Source organism: Bufo bufo, chromosome 6 (genome assembly GCF_905171765.1).
Source record: "Bufo bufo chromosome 6, aBufBuf1.1, whole genome shotgun sequence".
NCBI classification, from domain to species: Eukaryota; Metazoa; Chordata; class Amphibia; order Anura; family Bufonidae; genus Bufo; species Bufo bufo.
In genome coordinates, this window is record NC_053394.1 from 201,032,604 (window position 1) to 201,049,665 (window position 17,062).

Below are 17,062 nucleotides of genomic sequence, written 5' to 3' on the forward strand. Positions count from 1 at the left end.
AACGTCTTAGCAGGAGGCAGCATTTCAGCAACATGGTGGAGCAGTATGTGTGCACACACCTACATGTACTGACTTATGGGTCTGCCCCCTTCAACTTCTGGGTCTCCAAATTGGGCACCTGGCCTGAGCTTGCCCTTTATGCCTTGGAGGTGCTGACCTGCCCTGCAGCCAGTGTATTGTCTGAACGTTTTAGCACGGCAGGAGGGGGTTATCACAGACAAGCGCAGCTGCCTGTCCACAGCCAATGTGGACAAGCTCACATTCATTAAAATGAACCAGGCAGGGATCCCACAGGACTTGTCCTTACCTTTTGGAGAATAGACATGTATACCGGCCTCACCCAGCCATTGTTGTACTCCAGCGCACTCTCTCTTTGTTTAATTTTTTATATTTCACAATATTTTGGGATCTACCCAAACTTAAACAAAAAAAATAAAATAAAAAACTAAACCAAAAACCAGTGTTGGCTACCTCCTCCTCCACCGCTGCTTCCACCTACACCGCCACATCCACTGCCTACTCAACCTTCTACTCCATATGGACCTCCCTACTCCTAGATCAAGATTATAATTTTTTATTTTTACGTATTATGTTATTTTAAGTCATTTTCCTATCCACATTTGTTTGCAGAGCACTTGCCATGCTCTTAACCACATTTTGCTGCCTTTTGCAGCCCTCTAGCCCTTCCCATGACTTTTTTTTAGAGCCATTTTAGTGTTCCAAAGTTTGGATCCCCATTGACTTAAATGGGGTTCAAGTTCAGGTCAAGTTCGGGTCCCAAACTCGAACTTTTTTGAGAAGTTCGGCTGAACCCGTCGAACTCGTACTTCCAGGTGTCTACTCAACTCTAGTGCTAGGTCTTCACCCGGAAGTTATAGACCAGTAATCTTTACATGCATAGTGGGAAAAATGTTTGAGGGCCTTCTACGGGACTACATACAAGATTATATAACGGTCAATCAGTGGCATAACTAGAAATGACTGGGCCCCACAGCAATTTTTTTAACTGATTTTTTTTTTTTATTTGCAACCCCAAACTCATGAGCAACTCCCACCCCTGTGGCTAGTTAAGATCGAGCTCTCAGAAGAGGCCCGGCAGCCATTCCCTCTGTATCCTACAGTGTCACTGTATATAATGTCATTGTATAATACTGTCGGGGGGCCCTAACAATAAAATATTAGTCGTCCTCCTTGGCCGCTTCCACAGCTTCCCCTGTAGCTACGCCCCTGCGGACAATAATATAATAACTGATAGCCAACCTGGTTTTACTAAGAACAGAAGCTGTCAAACTAACCTGATTTGTTTTTATGAGGAGGTGAGTAGAAGCCTGGACAGAGGGAAGGTTGTTAATATTGTGTTTTTGGACTTTGCAAAGGTGTTTGATACTGTCCCATATGGACGACTAATAGAGATGTCCCGAATAGTTTGCCGGCGAATAGTTCCCGGCGAACATAGCTTGTTTGCGTTCGCCGCGGCGGGCGAACATATGCGATGTTCGGTCCGCCCCCTATACATCATCATTGAGTTAACTTTGACCCTGTACCTCACATTCCAGCCAATCAGCAGCAGACCCTCCCACCTCCTGGACAGCATCCATTTTAGATTCATTCGGAAGCTGCATTCTTAGTGAGAGGAGGGACAGTGCTGCTGCTGCTGCTGATATAATAGAGAAAGCGTTAGCTAGGGCAGAGTTCTGTGTCCACAGACTCATCTGCTGTAAGGACAGTGTCCTGACAGCACCCCAAAAATCCCTTTTCAGGGCTGGTACATCAGTCTGCTTTTTTTATATTTTTTATATTTATATGTATTGCAGTTGCCTGCCCGTGTTGTGTGAGAGGCTGCAGGCTCAGTCACAGACAGTACTGTGTGCACACCATTCATACAGGGTGTGACAGAAAATAACTTGCAGATAAAAAAATATATATATTATTATTTCTCTGTGATATAATAGCAGTTGCAAGCCAGTGAGTGACTGTCTGGCCTACAGACAGTACTGTGTGCACACCATTCATACAGGGTGTCACTCACACATACCTTTTAAATAAAAAAAAATTCAATTTAATATTTTTCTGTGATATAATCCCAGTTGTAAGCCAGTGTGTGTCAGGCCCACAGACTGTACTGTGGCCACTGGCTAGCCCACCACTCATACCGTTACAGGGTGTCACTCACTCACAAATACCTTTTAGATAAAAAAAAATCTATTTAATATTTTTCTGTGATATAATCCCAGTTGCAAGCCAGTGTGTGTCTGGTCCACAGACTGTACTGTGGCCACTGGCTAGCCCACCACTCTGGCCTACAGACAGTACTGTGTGCACACCATTCATACAGGTTGTCACTCACTCACAAATACCTTTTAGATAAAAAAAAATCTATTTAATATTTTTCTGTGATATAATCCCAGTTGCAAGCCAGTGTGTATCTGGCCCACAGACTGTACTGTGGCCACTGGCTAGCCCACCACTCATACAGTTACAGGGTATCACTCACTCACAAATACCTTGCAGATAAAAAAAATTCAATTTTATATTTTTCTATGATATAATCCCAGTTGCAAGCCAGTGTGTGTCTGGCCCATAGACTGTACTGTGGCCACTGGCTAGCCCACCACTCATACTGTTACAGGGTGTCACTCACTCACAAATACCTTGCAGATAAAAAAAAATCTATTTTATATTTTTCTGTGATATAATCCCAGTTGCAAGCCAGTGTGTGTCTGGCCCACACAGACTGTACTGTGCCCACTGCCCACCACTTATATAGGGTGGCACAGTACCTTGCACGCATAGTACCAATTATCTAAAATGACAGGCAGAGGCAGGCCACCCCGCAGGGGCCGTCGTAGTGCTGTGATTTCCACTGGCCCTGGAATAATGCCCAGTGTTCAGAGGCCACGTACCCTGAACCCAAAAAATTCGGAGAAAATAGTTGACTGGCTTACACAGGACACCCAATCTTCAACAGCTTCCGCTAAGAACCTTGACGCACCATTCTCCTCCAGCTCAGCTTTGGTCACCTGCTCTCAAGTTACCACTCTCCCGCTCGCCGCCACCACCACCACTACCACCACAGCCACCACAGCCGCTTCAATGGATCCCTCAGAGGAGTTATTTACACATCAGTTGGATGAAATTAGTGATGCGCAACCATTATTGCCAGAGGATGTAAATAACAGGGATATGTCTCAGTCAGGCAGCATTACACACATGGACGTACAGTGTGATGATGATGATGATGTTGTACCCGCTGCTGCTTCCTTTGCTGAGGTGTCAGATACAAGTGAAGTGGTTGATGATGACGATGTGTCCGTGGATGCCACGTGGGTGCCTGCTCGAAGAGAAGAAGAAGAGGGGGAAAGTTCAGAAGGGGAGACAGAGAGAAGGAGGAGACTAGTTGGAAGCAGGGGGAGGTCATCGCAAGGAGCTAGTGGCACAGTCAGACAGCATGTATCGGCACCCGGGGTCTACCAGACAGCACGCCAATCAACGCAAGCTGTTGCCACCACCAGAATGCCGTCATTGCAAAGCTCAGCAGTGTGGCATTTTTTTGGTGTGTCTGCCTCTGATAACAGCAATGCCATTTGCAACCTGTGCCAAAAGAAACTGAGTCGTGGGAAGTCCAACACCCACCTAGGTACAACTGCTTTGCAAAGGCACATGATCGCACATCACAAACGCCTATAGGATCAACACATGAGTACAAGCAGCACACAAACTCAAAGCCACCATCCTCCTCCTGGTCCAGCATCTTCAGCCACGTCAACCACTGCTGTCCTCCTTGCCCCCTCTTAACCACCCGCCACTCCGCCTCTCACCTTCAGCAGTTCCATCTCATCTGCCCACAGTCAGGTGTCTGTCAAGGAAATGTTTGAAGCCAAAGTCACAGAGTCACCCCCTTGCCCTGTCGTCTGACAGCTGGCTTGACAAAACTCTTAGCCCGCCAGCTTTTACCCTACAAGCTGGTGGAGTCTGAGGCCTTCAAAAAATTTGTCGCTATTGGGACACCACAGTGGAAGGTACCCGGATGAATTTTTTTTTCAAAAAAGGCAATCCCAAACCTCTACTCAGTGATTGAAAAGGAAGTCATGGCATCTCTGGCATACAGTGTTGTGGCAAGGGTCCATCTGACCACTGATACCTGGTCTGCAAAGCACGGTCAGGGCAGGTATATCACGTACACTGCGCATTGGGTCAATCTGCTGACGGCTGCCAAGCATGGAATGCGTGGCTCTGCAGCGGAGTTGGTGACACCGCCACGACTTGCAGGCAGGCCTACTGCCACCTCCTCTACTCCTCCTACTCCATCCTCTTCGATAACCTCCTCGGCTGAGTCCTCTTCTGCTGCGGCATCTGGCTGCACATCAACTGAATCCCCCCAGCTCCCCAGGGGCTATTCCACATCCTGGATACGACAGTGTCATGCTGTCTTGGGGTTGACTTGCCTGAAAGCAGAGAGCCACACTGGACCAGCACTCCTGTCCGCCCTGAACGCACAGGTGGATCAGTGGCTGACCCAGCACCAACTGGATATCGGCAAAGTGGTGTGTGACAATGGAAGCAATTTGTTGGCGGCATTGAATTTGGGCAAGTTGTCACATGTGCCGTGCATGGCACATGTGTTGAATCTGATCATACAATGCTTTGTGTCTAAGTACCCAGGCTTACAGGACGTCCTCAAGCAGGCCAGGAAGGTGTGTGGCCATTTCAGGCGTTCCTACACGGCCATGGCACACTTTTCAGACATTCAGCGCCGAAACAACATGCCAGTGAGGCGCTTGATTTGCGACAGCCCGACACGTTGGAATTCAACACTCCTAATGTTCGACCGCCTGCTCCAACAAGAAAAAGCCGTCAACGAGTATTTGTATGACCGGGGTGCTAGGACAGCCTCTGCGGAGCTGGGAATTTTTTTGCCACGTTACTGGACGCTCATGCGCAATGCCTGTAGGCTCATGCGTCCTTTTGAGGAGGTGACAAACCCAGTCAGTCGCACCGAAGGCACCATCAGCGACCTCATCCCATTTGTTTTCTTCCTGGAGCGTACCCTGCGAAGAGTGCTATATCAGGCTGTAGATGAGTGTGAAGAGGAAGAGAAAGAGTTGTGGTCACCATCACCACCAGAAACAGCCTTGTCATCATCGCTTGCCGGACCTGCGGCAACGCTGCAAGAGGAGTATGAGGAAGAGGAGTCAGGGGAGGAATCTGGCTTTGAGGAGGAGGAAGACCAACCACAGCAGGCATCCCAGGGTGCTCGTTGTTGGGACCCGTGGTGTTGTACGTGGCTAAGGGAAGAACAGACCGTCAATGACATCAGTGAGGACGAGGAACGGGAAATGAGTAGCTCGGCATCCAACCTTGTGCAAATGGGGTCTTTCATGCTGTCATGTCTGTTGAGGGACCCTCGTATAAAAAGGATGAAGGAGAACGACCTGTACTGGGTGGCCACGCTACTAGACCCCCGGTATAAGCAGAAAGTGGCAGAAATGTTAACAAATTACCGAAAGTCAGAAAGGATGCAGCAGTTCAAAACCAAACTAAAAAATATTCTTTAAACAGCTTATAAGGGGGATGTCACAGCACAACAGGAATCTAACTGGGGAAGAGGGGAAAGTAATCCTCCTCCTACCACGACCACGGCGGCAAGGACAGGACGCTTTAAAGATGTGTTGTTGATGGAGGACATGCAAAGCTTTTTCAGTCCTACACATTGCCACAGCCCTTCGGGATCCAGCCTTAGAGAACGACTCGACCAACAGGTAGCACACTACCTCGCCTTAACTGCAGATATCGACACTCTGAGGAGCGATGAACCCCTTGATTACTGGGTGTGCAGGCTTGACCTGTGGCCTGAGCTATCCCAGTTTGCGATAGAACTTCTGGCCTGCCCCGCTTTAAGTGTCCTGTCAAAAAGGACCTTCAGTGCAGCAGGAGGCATTGTCACTGACAAAAGAAGTTGCCTCGGTCAAAAAAGTGTTGATTACCTCACCTTCATTATAATGAATGAGGCATGGATCCCGAAGGGACTGACAGTGGGGGATACGTTTGACTAACAAAAGGCCTGATGACATGCCTTGGCCTCAAAATGGTCCCCACGCTGCTGTATTTAATGTCTACATACCGGATGACTTTCGTGAATTCTCCGCCACCAACTAGGGTTCAAGCCACAATGTTTTAGTCACCTTTCTGCCTTGAAAACATCAATTTTTCCGGCCGCTGCTACAACAGCGGCTGCAACAATACCATTATTTTTCAGGCATGTGTACATGCCTAATTTTTCTGGCCTCTGGTGCTGCACTGTGTCTTCAAAAACAAAACAAAAAAAAAAGGCACATACAAGTGTCAATTCCCCTTCGTGATCGTTACCTTGTTGTGGTGAAGGGGCTTGCGTATCACAATGAAGCGATCATCACCTCTATGAGTGTGTTGGTAATGTTGCCACACCCCAGATAATAAGGCCGTTGCTTCATTATGATCAGACCAAAAGCGATCGGCTGGATAATTTTTCATAGAAAAAACATTAATGTTTATTTTTATTTTTTTTAAGTTGTATGGGTTTTTAATACATAAAATAAAAAAATCATAATAAAGTCTCTTAATAGTTTATTAGAAATAATGCAGACAATTTAAAAAAATCCCCATCAATTCCAATACAAAGCAAGTACAAAGCTCAGAACTAAATTATTGCAGGATGTCGTAATGGTTCGTTAATTCGACAATGGTTAATCAATTCTACACACGTCCCCGGATAGGGGACGTAACAGGGATTAAACTGATAGGAATAGTACTAGTTAAGACACTACTCATATAGGGTGTCACAGCACATTGCTCCGTGCACGCGCAGTGCCCCAACTTGGGAGTAAGAGGACCGACCAAGCTGCTTTTTCCATCTCCCGGTTCCTAAAATTAATTCATTTTGGTGTATCAGAGTTTGGTCTGTCACTGTGAAGGCAGTCAAAGGTACCCGGCCTAAATTTTTTTCCACAAAAGGCAATCCCTGATATGGGACGTAACAGGGATTAAACTGATGAGAATAGTACTACAGAAAATACCACTCATATCGGGTGTGAGAGTAAATTGCACGGTGCAGACGCAGTGACCGTGGCGTGGATTCAAACAAAGGGGAGGGAGCCAGCGTTTTTTTTTAACCATCTCCCCGTTTGAAAAATCTATTTAATAAATGGACCCCAAATTGGGGACGTAACAGGGATTAAACTGATGAGAAGAGAGAACTACAGAAAATACCACTCATATCGGGTGTGAGAGTAAATTGAACGGTGCAGACGCAGTGACCGTGGCGTGGATTCAAACAAAGGGGAGGGAGCCAGCGTTTTTTTAACCATCTCCCTGTTCGAAAAATCTATTTAATAAATGGACCCCAGATTGGGGACGTAACAGGTATTAAACTGATGAGAAGAGAGAACTACAGAAAATACCACTCATATCGGGTGTGAGAGTAAATTGCACGGCGCAGTCGCAGTGACCGTGGATTCAAACAAAGGGGAGGGAGCCAGCGTTTTTTAACCATCTCCCCGTTCGAAAAATCAATTCAATTCATCTTTCGGGGACCCTTGGTGTTGTACGTGGCTGGGTGGAGGAAGAAACCTTCAATGACATCAACGGGACATGGCTAGCTTGGTATCCAAGTTTGTACAAATGGGGAGTTTGCGGTTGTTTGCGGTGCATTAAAAGGGGAGTTTGGTCTGTCAATGTCTGTGAAGCGGGCGTAACCCTTACACTACCTGATCGATACAAATATCATACCTGATCGTATACACACACTGGATGTTTTAAACCACGTTGTTCAAAAAAAAATTGGATTGTTAGGTGATTTATGCCCTTTATGGATTAAAACCCAACTCTGCGTCAACCATGTAATTTTGCATGGGAGTTTTGCCATGGATCCCCCTCCGGCATGCCACAGTCCAGGTGTTAGTCCCCTTGAAACAACTTTTCCATCACTACTGTGGCTAGAAAGAGTCCCTGTGGGTTTTAAAATTCGCCTGCCTATTGAAGTCTTTGGCGGTTCGCCCGGTTCGCCCGTTCGCGAACATTTGCAGAAATTCACGTTCGCCATTCGCGAACGGAAAATTTTATGTTCACGACATCTCTAACGACTAATGGGTAATTTGAGATCTATTGGTTTAGAAGATATAATTTGTAATTGGCTTTATGATCGTATCCAAATAGTTGTTGTCAATGATTCCTACTCTGAATGGTACCCGGTTATAAATGGTGTACCCCAAAGTTCTGTGCTGGGTCCGCTATTTAACTTATTCATTAATGATGTAGAGGATGGGATTAATAGTCTTTTTTCTATTTTGCAGATAACACCAAACTTTGTAATACAGTCCAGTCAGACTTGGACAAACTTTCTGTTTGAGCCTCCACTTGGCAAAGAAGGTTCAATATAGACAAATTATTCTTATTATTTATTATTAAAGCGCCATTCATTCCATAGCGCTGTACATATGAGAAGAGGTATAAATACATAATACAGACAAATGCACTAATCATAAACAAGACGAGTTACAAATAGATTTGAGCGGACACCTGGATGTTCGTGTTCGAAGGGTTCAGCCGAACTTGAGAAAAAAGTTAGAGTTCGGGACCCGAACTTGACCCAGAACCCGAACCCCACTGAAGTCAATGGGGACCCGAACTTTTGAGCACTAAAATGACATCAAAATCTGATTAAGAGCATGGCAAGTGCTCTGCAAACAAATGTGGATAGGGAAATGACTAAATAACATAAAATAGGTAAAAATAAAAAATAATCTTGATCTAGGAGGACGAGGTCCATATGGAGTAGGAGGTTGAGGAGGCAGTGGATGTGGCAGTGTAGGTGGAAGCGGTGGTGGAGGAGGAGGTAGCCTACACTGCTTTTTGGTTTTAAATTTTATTTTTAAAATTAGGGTACACCCCAAAACATTGGGAAATATAACCTGTGATAACCTCCTCTAGTCATGCTAAACACACGTTCAGACAATACACTGGCTGCAGGGCAGGCCAGCACCTCCAAGGCGTAAAAGGTAAGCTCAGGCCATGTGCCCAATTTGGAGACCCAGAAGTTGCAGGGGCTGACCCCTGTCATTCAGTTTGTGTAGGCGTGTGCACACTTACTGCCCCACCATATCGCACGTCCCCGTGATGTTCACGATCCAATTTGATATCTTCTCTATCAACTTTCGATGTTCTTTTATGCGCCTACCATGGTGATCAAGGGTGGCGGGGAATCAGGGTTCCAGGCCGGAGAGGGAGCGTGAGAGAGACCACATCCAAGGGAGGATTCAGTTTTTCAAATTTAAAATTATAGAGTTGAAATATGGGAAAAATTATTAAAGCATAAAAGTGTGACAAATTCAAAGTTTAAGTATTGAATGAAAGGATGTGGCGCACATTAATTACTGAATATTATATTAAATTTTATTCCCTGTCACCTATGCATAGCAGGTGTTTATTCACGTCTAAAATTGTATAATGTCAACCCAAGAATGTAACATAAAAATTATTGAAATGAATTAAGCTGTCAACTAGGTAGAGGAGTGGTATATTACATCAAAAATTTGTGAATTTCACTAGAAGAAAATGTAACTGACACATTTTTTTTTTTTTTTAGGTCTACTAGGTATAGGAGTGTATGAAACACAGAGAGGAAATGCACCAACAAGAAATGCTACTGACTATACTGGGAAGTCATAAATGCAGGTATTAAAAAGCTGAGACTTTCGCCAATATGTTCCAGTCAGGAAAATATCGGAGCCCCTGCTCAGCCCCTGACACTGTGGCGGTCCACATGCGGACGGGCTGCTCCTCCAATAAAAAGACACGCCACAGTGTCAGGGGCTGAGCAGCTCCTCCAGAATTGCCACTTCATTTTTGTGTTTCTGTCTTGTTAGATTTGGGTGTGTTTATACACTCTGTTGCACCTGGTAACCTCCATCACATGATCTGGCATAGGTGTGGCTCACAGCCTGGCCTCATTCACATTGTACTACCACAGTATTCATGCTGGGCTTTTGTGTGGAAGCTTGGCTGTGAGCTGAATTATATCACCCCCAGACCGTGTTCACACCATAGTTAGAGCAGTGGCTAGGACCCTCTGCCATGCTGAGTGACCGTGACGTGGTGCAGTGATGGGCTCCGATATTTTCCTGACTGGAACATATTGGTGAAAGTCTCAGCTTTTTAATACCTGCATTTGTGACTTCCCAGTATAGTCAGTAGCATTTCTGGTTGGTGCATTTCCTCTCTGTGTTTCATATGTTTATTTGCTACATTCTGTGTAGTTTGCTTCTTGTGGTGCATGTGGACCGCGTCGACATCCTCCATTGTATGCATATTTTGCTGGGGTTAGTCGATTATTGCGGTCCACATGCGGACGGGCTGCTCCTCCAATAAAAAGACACGCCACAGTGTCAGGGGCTGAGCAGCTCCTCCAGAATTGCCACTTCATTTTTGTGTTTCTGTCTTGTTAGATTTGGGTGTGTTTATACACTCTGTTGCACCTGGTAACCTCCATCACATGGTCTGGCATAGGTGTGGCTCACAGCCTGGCCTCATTCACATTGTACTACCACAGTATTCATGCTGGGCTTTTGTGTGGAAGCTTGGCTGTGAGCTGAATTATATCACCCCCAGACCGTGTTCACACCATAGTTAGAGCAGTGGCTAGGACCCTCTGCCATGCTGAGTGACCGTGACGTGGTGCAGTGATGGGCTCCAATATTTTCCTGACTGGAACATATTGGCGAAAGTCTCAGTCTTCATTTTTGTGTTTCTGTCTAGGTATAGGAGTGGTACATCACACCCACAAATTGGTGAATTTCACCAGAATATATAACTGACAATTTATTGTTTTGTTTAACCTGTCTACTTGGTATAGCAGTGGTACTATACACCCAAAAATTGATGAATTTCACCAGAAAATGTAACTGACAAAGTAGTAAAATTATATAAAATATGTACAAATAAAAAAATAATAATAATAATGATTTATGAAGTGGAGTTCCATATGGAGTAAGAGTTTGAGGAGGCGGTGGACGTAGCGGTGTAGGTGGAAGCGGCGGTGGAGGAGGAGGTGCTCATGCCGCTCTACAGAGCACTAGTGAGACCTCATTTGGAGTATTGTGCTCAGTACTGGAGACCATATCTCCAGAAGGATATTGATACTTTGGAGAGAGTTCAGAGAAGAGCTACTAAACTAGTATATGATTGCAGGATAAAACTTACCAGGAAAGATTAAAGGACCTTAACATGTATAGCTAGGAAGAAAGACGAGACAGAGGGGATATGATAGAAACTTTTAAATACATAAAGGGAATCAGCAAGGTAAAAGAGGAGAGAATATTTAAAAGAAGAAAAACTGCTACAAGAGGACATAGTTTTAAATTAGAGGGACAAAAGGTTTAATAGAAATATCAGGAAGTATTACTTTACTGAGATAGTAGTGGATGCATGGAATAGCCTTCCTGCAGAAGTGGTAGCTGCAAATACAGTGAAGGGGTTTAAGCATGCATGGGATAGGCATAAGGCCATCCTTCATATAAGATAGGGCCGGGGGCTATCCATAATATTCAGTATATTGGGCAGACTAGATGGGCCAAATGGTTCTTATCTGCCGACACATTCTATGTTTCTATGTTTCTATGTTTCTAGCCAACACAGGTTTTTGGTTTTATTTTTTAAAATTAGGGTACAATCTAAAAGAGTGTGAAATATCCAAAATAGAAGAATGAGCAATTGCGCTGCAGTATAACAATGGCTGGTTAGTGGCGGTATACATGTCTATTCTGAACAAGGTACGGACAAGTCCTGAGGGATCCATGCTTGGTTCATTTCAATGAACGTGAGCTTGTCCACATTGGCTGTGGACGGGCGGCTGTGCTTGTCTGTGATGACGCCCCCTGCCGTGCTAAACACACGTTCAGATAATACATTGGCTGCAGGGCAGGCCAGCACCTCCAAGGCGTAAAGGGCAAGCTCAGGCCATGTGCCCAATTTAGAGACCCAAAAGTTGAAGGGGGTAGATCCGTCATTCAGTACGTGTAGGCGTGTGCACACTTACTGCTCCACCATGTTGGCGAAATGCTGCCTCCTGCCAAGACGTTCCATATCAGCTAGTGGTGCTGGTTGTTTTGGCGTGCTGACAAAGCTATTCCACATTTCGGCCATGCTAACTCTGCCTTCTAAAGTGCTGGCGGTGCCCCAGCTGCGTTGGTGACCTCTTCCTCGTCCTCTGCCTTCGCCTTGTGCTTCCACTGTGCCCCCACTGTCAGGTGGGAATGCCACCAGCAGTGCGTTTACCAGCGTGCATTTGTACTCTCGCATCTTACGATCACGCTCCAGTGAGTGAATTAAGGACGGTACGTTGTCCTTGTAACGGGGATCCAGCAGTATGGCCACCCAGTACTCAGCACAAGTTAGAATGTGGGCGGTCGTTGCGGAGACACTGCATGTAATCGCTCATGTGTGCCAGGCTGGCCAGAGGCAATGAAAAGCTGTCCTCTGTGGGAGGTGTATCATCTGTGTCCTCTGTATCCCCCATCCACGCACCAGTGATGGCCATTAGCTGGTCTGGGTGCCACCCTGCTGTGAACATGGTTCCTCCTCCTCCTCCATCTCCTCCTCCTCATCCTACAGAACTGTGCCCTGGGTGGACAATTGTGTACCTTGGGTTTGTGGGTGCAGGAACCCACCCTCGGAGCCACTTGGGAATGACTGGCCGGAAACCCTACAAAATGATCCCTCTTCCTCCTCCTCCTCCTGTGCCACATCCTCTTCCATCATCGCCAGGAGCGTTTTTTCATGGAGGCATAGAAGTGGGATAGTAACGCTGAGAACGACGTTATCGGCACTGGCCATGTTGGTGGAGTACTCAAAACAGCACAACAAGGAACACAGGTCTTGCATGGAGGCCCAGTCATTGGTGGTGAAGTGGTGCTGTTCCACCGAGCGACTCACCCGTGCGTGCTGCATCTGAAACTCCACTATCGCCTGCTGCTGCTCGCACAGTCTGGCCAGCATGTGCAAGGTGGAATTCCACCTTGTGGACACGTCGCATATGAGGCGGTGAGCGGGAAGGCCGAAGTTACGCTGCAGCGCTGACAGGCGAGCAGCAGCAGGGTGAGAATGCCGAAAGCGTGCACAGACGGCCAGCACTTTATGCAGCAGCTCTGACATATCAGAATAATTTTTAAGGAATCTCTGCACCACCAAATTCAGCACATGCGCCAGGCAAGGGATGTGCGTCAAACCGGCTAGACTCAGAGCTGCTACAAGATTTTGCCCATTATCGCACACCACCAGGCCGGACTTGAGGCTGACTGGCACAAACCACTCATCGGTCTGTTGTTCAAGGCCCGTCCACAGCTCTTGCGCGGTGTGGGGTTTGTCCCCCAAACAGATACGTTTTAAAACTGCCTGCTGTCGTTTACCCCTGGCTGTGCTGAAGTTGGTGGTGAAGGTGTTACGCTGACTGGATGAGGAGCTGGTAGAGGATGAGGAAGCAGAGTAGGAGGAGGAAGCAACAGGAGGCAAACTGAAGCGCCCTGCAATCCTCGGTGGTGGAAGGACATGCGCCAAACTGCTATCCGCCTCAGGCCCAGCCACCACTGCATTTACCCAGTGTGCTGTTATGGAGATATAACGGCCCTGACCGTGCTTACTGGTCCACATATCCGTAGTGAGGTGCACCTTGCCACAGATGACGTTGCACAGTACACACCTGATTTTGTCCTCTACTTGGTTGTGCAGGGAAGGGATGGCTCGCCTTGAAAAGTAGTGGCGGCTGGGCACGATGTACTATGGGACAGCCACCGCCATAAGGCCTTTAAAACTATCCGTCTCCACCAGACGGAATGACAGCATTTCAAATAATTTATAAATCCTGGTATTCAGGGCTAGGGATCGCAGGTGGGTAGGGGGCTACTTCCTCTTCCTCTTCAGCGTTTGGGAGATGGAGAGCTGAACACTTCCGTGGGACATTGTGGAGATGCTTGGTGACCCAGGTGTTGGTGTTGCTGGCAGATCCTCTGTTTGCGGGGTGGCACTCACTCCAGAGGTGGATGAAGAGGCCACGACTGCAGCAGAAGAGGAAGCAGGAGGAGCCAGAGACCTTTCTTGGTTTTTGAGGTGTCTACTCCACTGCAGCTCGTGCTTTGCACTTAAATGCCTGGTAATGCAGGTTGTGCTCAGGTTGAGAACGTTTATGCCTCGCTTCAGGCTCTGATTGCACAGCGTGCAAACCACTCGTGTCTTGTCGTCAGCACATTGTCTGAAGAACTGCCACGCCAGGGAACTCCTTGGAGCTGACTTTGGTGTGCTCGGTCCCTTGCTGCGGTGGGCAGTACCAGGTGTACTGTCTAGGGGATGGCTGCTCCGCTTTTGAATCCTGCTCCCTCTTCTGCTGTGCTGATGGCTCTGTGCGACCACCGCCTCTTCCTCCGAACTACATAGGTCACTCGCATGACCTTGATTCCATGTGGGGTCGAGGACCTCATAGTCCTCCACATCATCTTCCACCCAGTCTTCACCCCTGCTTTCCTTGTCGGTCTGCACACTTTCGAAAGCCCCAGCAGTTGGCACCTGTGTTTTGCCATCATTCGAGACGTGCTGCGATGGTCCCCCCATGTACTCATCTTGAGAAAATAAGTGGTTGGGCATCGGTGCACTCAATCTCTTCCACTTCTGGGGCAGGGCTAGGTGGATGGCCCTGGGAAACCCTGCTAACAGAGTCATCAAAAACCAGAAGAGACTGCTGCATGACTTGGGGCTCAGACTGCTTGGCTGATTTGCAAGGGGGTGAGGTGAAAGACTGATGGACATCGGCTGCAGGTGCCAACTGTGGTCTTTCAGCAGGAGACTGGGTGGGAGACAATGTGAAGTAACTGGATCCACTGTCAGCAACCCAATCTACTATCGCATGTACTTGTTCAGGCCTCACGATTCGTAGAGCCGCTTTAGGCCTGACCAAATAACGCTGCAAGTTCTGTCGCCTACTCACACCTGAGGGAGGGGTTTCACTTGTGCTTGTAGCTGGCACAGATCGACCACGTCCTCTACCTGCAACAGGAGTTCCACCAGCAGCACCACGACCTGGGCCACGTCCCTTATTTGACGCTCTTCTCATATTTCTCGAATTTAGGATCTTGCCCAAAATGGCTGTATTTCAAATGCCTGAATCAAACCCCTGTATGTAGAGGGTATATCTCACACCGCCTGACCCACTGTAGGCCTGAATTAAAGATTTTTGCCCAAAATGGCTGTATTTCAAATGCCTGAATCAAACCCCTGTATGTAGAGGGTGTATCTCACACGGCCTGACCCACTTTAGGCTGAATTCAATATTGGAGCACCAAATGGCGGTATTTCAAATCTCTGGCAGCGGTATATAACCCAGGAATTTCAAACATGCTTATGCTGCAAGGCCTGAAATATTGTGTATTTTGCACCAAAAAGGGTGTTTTATTAATGAAATAATATAAGCCCTGTATATACAGGGTGTATCTCACACGGCCTGAACCACTGTAGGCCTGAATTAAATATTGGTGCACCAAATGGCGGTATTTCAAATCTCTGATTCTAACCCATATGTATTAAGGGTGTATCTCACAATGACATCTGCATCAAAGGCTGCCAACTATATTTTTTTTGCCCGAACGAGTGTTTGTTTAACAACTGAATTTGACAGCAGTATATAAGCCTGCAATTTCACATGTGCTGATGCTGCAAGGCCTGAAATTACAGATTTTTTTGGGCAAATGGGCTCAGATGCAGTGCTGGTGCATTGAGCTTGCATAAAATGGCCGCCGCGCACCTAACAGATGGATAAAAGTTTTTTTTTTTTGGTCAATGGGCTCAGGGCAGGGTAAAAAGATTGTGCCCTGCACCCACACAACTATTTCTATGTAGTTCGCTGAGTTATCCTATTCTCGCCCTGAAATCATCAGTCCAGCAGCATCCTCTCCCTACACTTGTAACAGCAGAGTGACGTGCAGCGCTACGTGACTCAAGCTTATATAGAGCCTGGGTCACATGCTGCTCTGGCCAATCACAGCCATGCCATTAGTAGGCATGGCTGTGATGGCTTCTAAGGTCAGACAGTTAAACGCTTGTTGATTGGCTGCTCTGCAGCCTTTAAAAAAGCGCAGAGAAATCGCCAAACTTTTACTGAAATGTTCTGGTTTGGGTCCGGGGTCCAAAAATCCTAAAGTTCGGTACAAACCTGAACTTTACAGTTCGGGTTTGCTCAACCCTAGTTACAAACTGGTACAGAAGGAGAGAGGGCCCTGCCCGTGCGGGCTTACTATCTACATGGTATGGGAGAAGGACACAGTAGGTGCGGGTGAAGTTGGTCATGGCAGTATAGCGGCAGCAGGGTCACTGGTTTTAGGCTTGTCTGAAGAGGTGGGTTTTCAGGTTTCTTTTGAAGGATTCCACTGTAGGTGAGAGTCTGATATGTTGCGGTAGCGAGTTCCAGAGTATGGGGGATGCACGGGAGAAATCTTGTAGGCGATTGTTGGAAGAGGTGATAAGAGGAGAGGAGATAAGGAGGTCTTGTGAGGATCGGAGAGTGCATGTGGGGATGTATCAGGAAAGTAGCTCAGATGTAGGGAGGGGACAGGTTATGGACAGTCTTGTATGTATTTGTTAGTACTTTGAAGTGAATTCGCTGGGAAATGGGGAGCCAGTTAAGGAATTGGCAGAGGGGAGAGGCAGAGAAGTAATAGGGTGAGAGATGGATTAGTCGGGCAGCAGAGTTGAGGATAGATTGGAGGGGTGCGAGAGTGCTAGATGGAAGGCCACAGAGGAGAGTGTTGCAGTAGTCTAGGCGGGAGATGATGAGGGCATGTACAAGCTTTTTCGCAGATTCAAAGTTAAGGAAAGCACGGATGCGGGAGATGTTTTTGAGTTTGAGGCGGCAGGTAGTGGAAAGGGCTTGGATGTGCGGTTGGAAGGAAAGGGCAGAATCCAAGGTCACTCCAAGGCAGCGGATAGTATGCAGCCATTGATAGTGATAGATAAGTCTGTTGGGGGGGTTGAGCAAGATGGGGGAAAGATG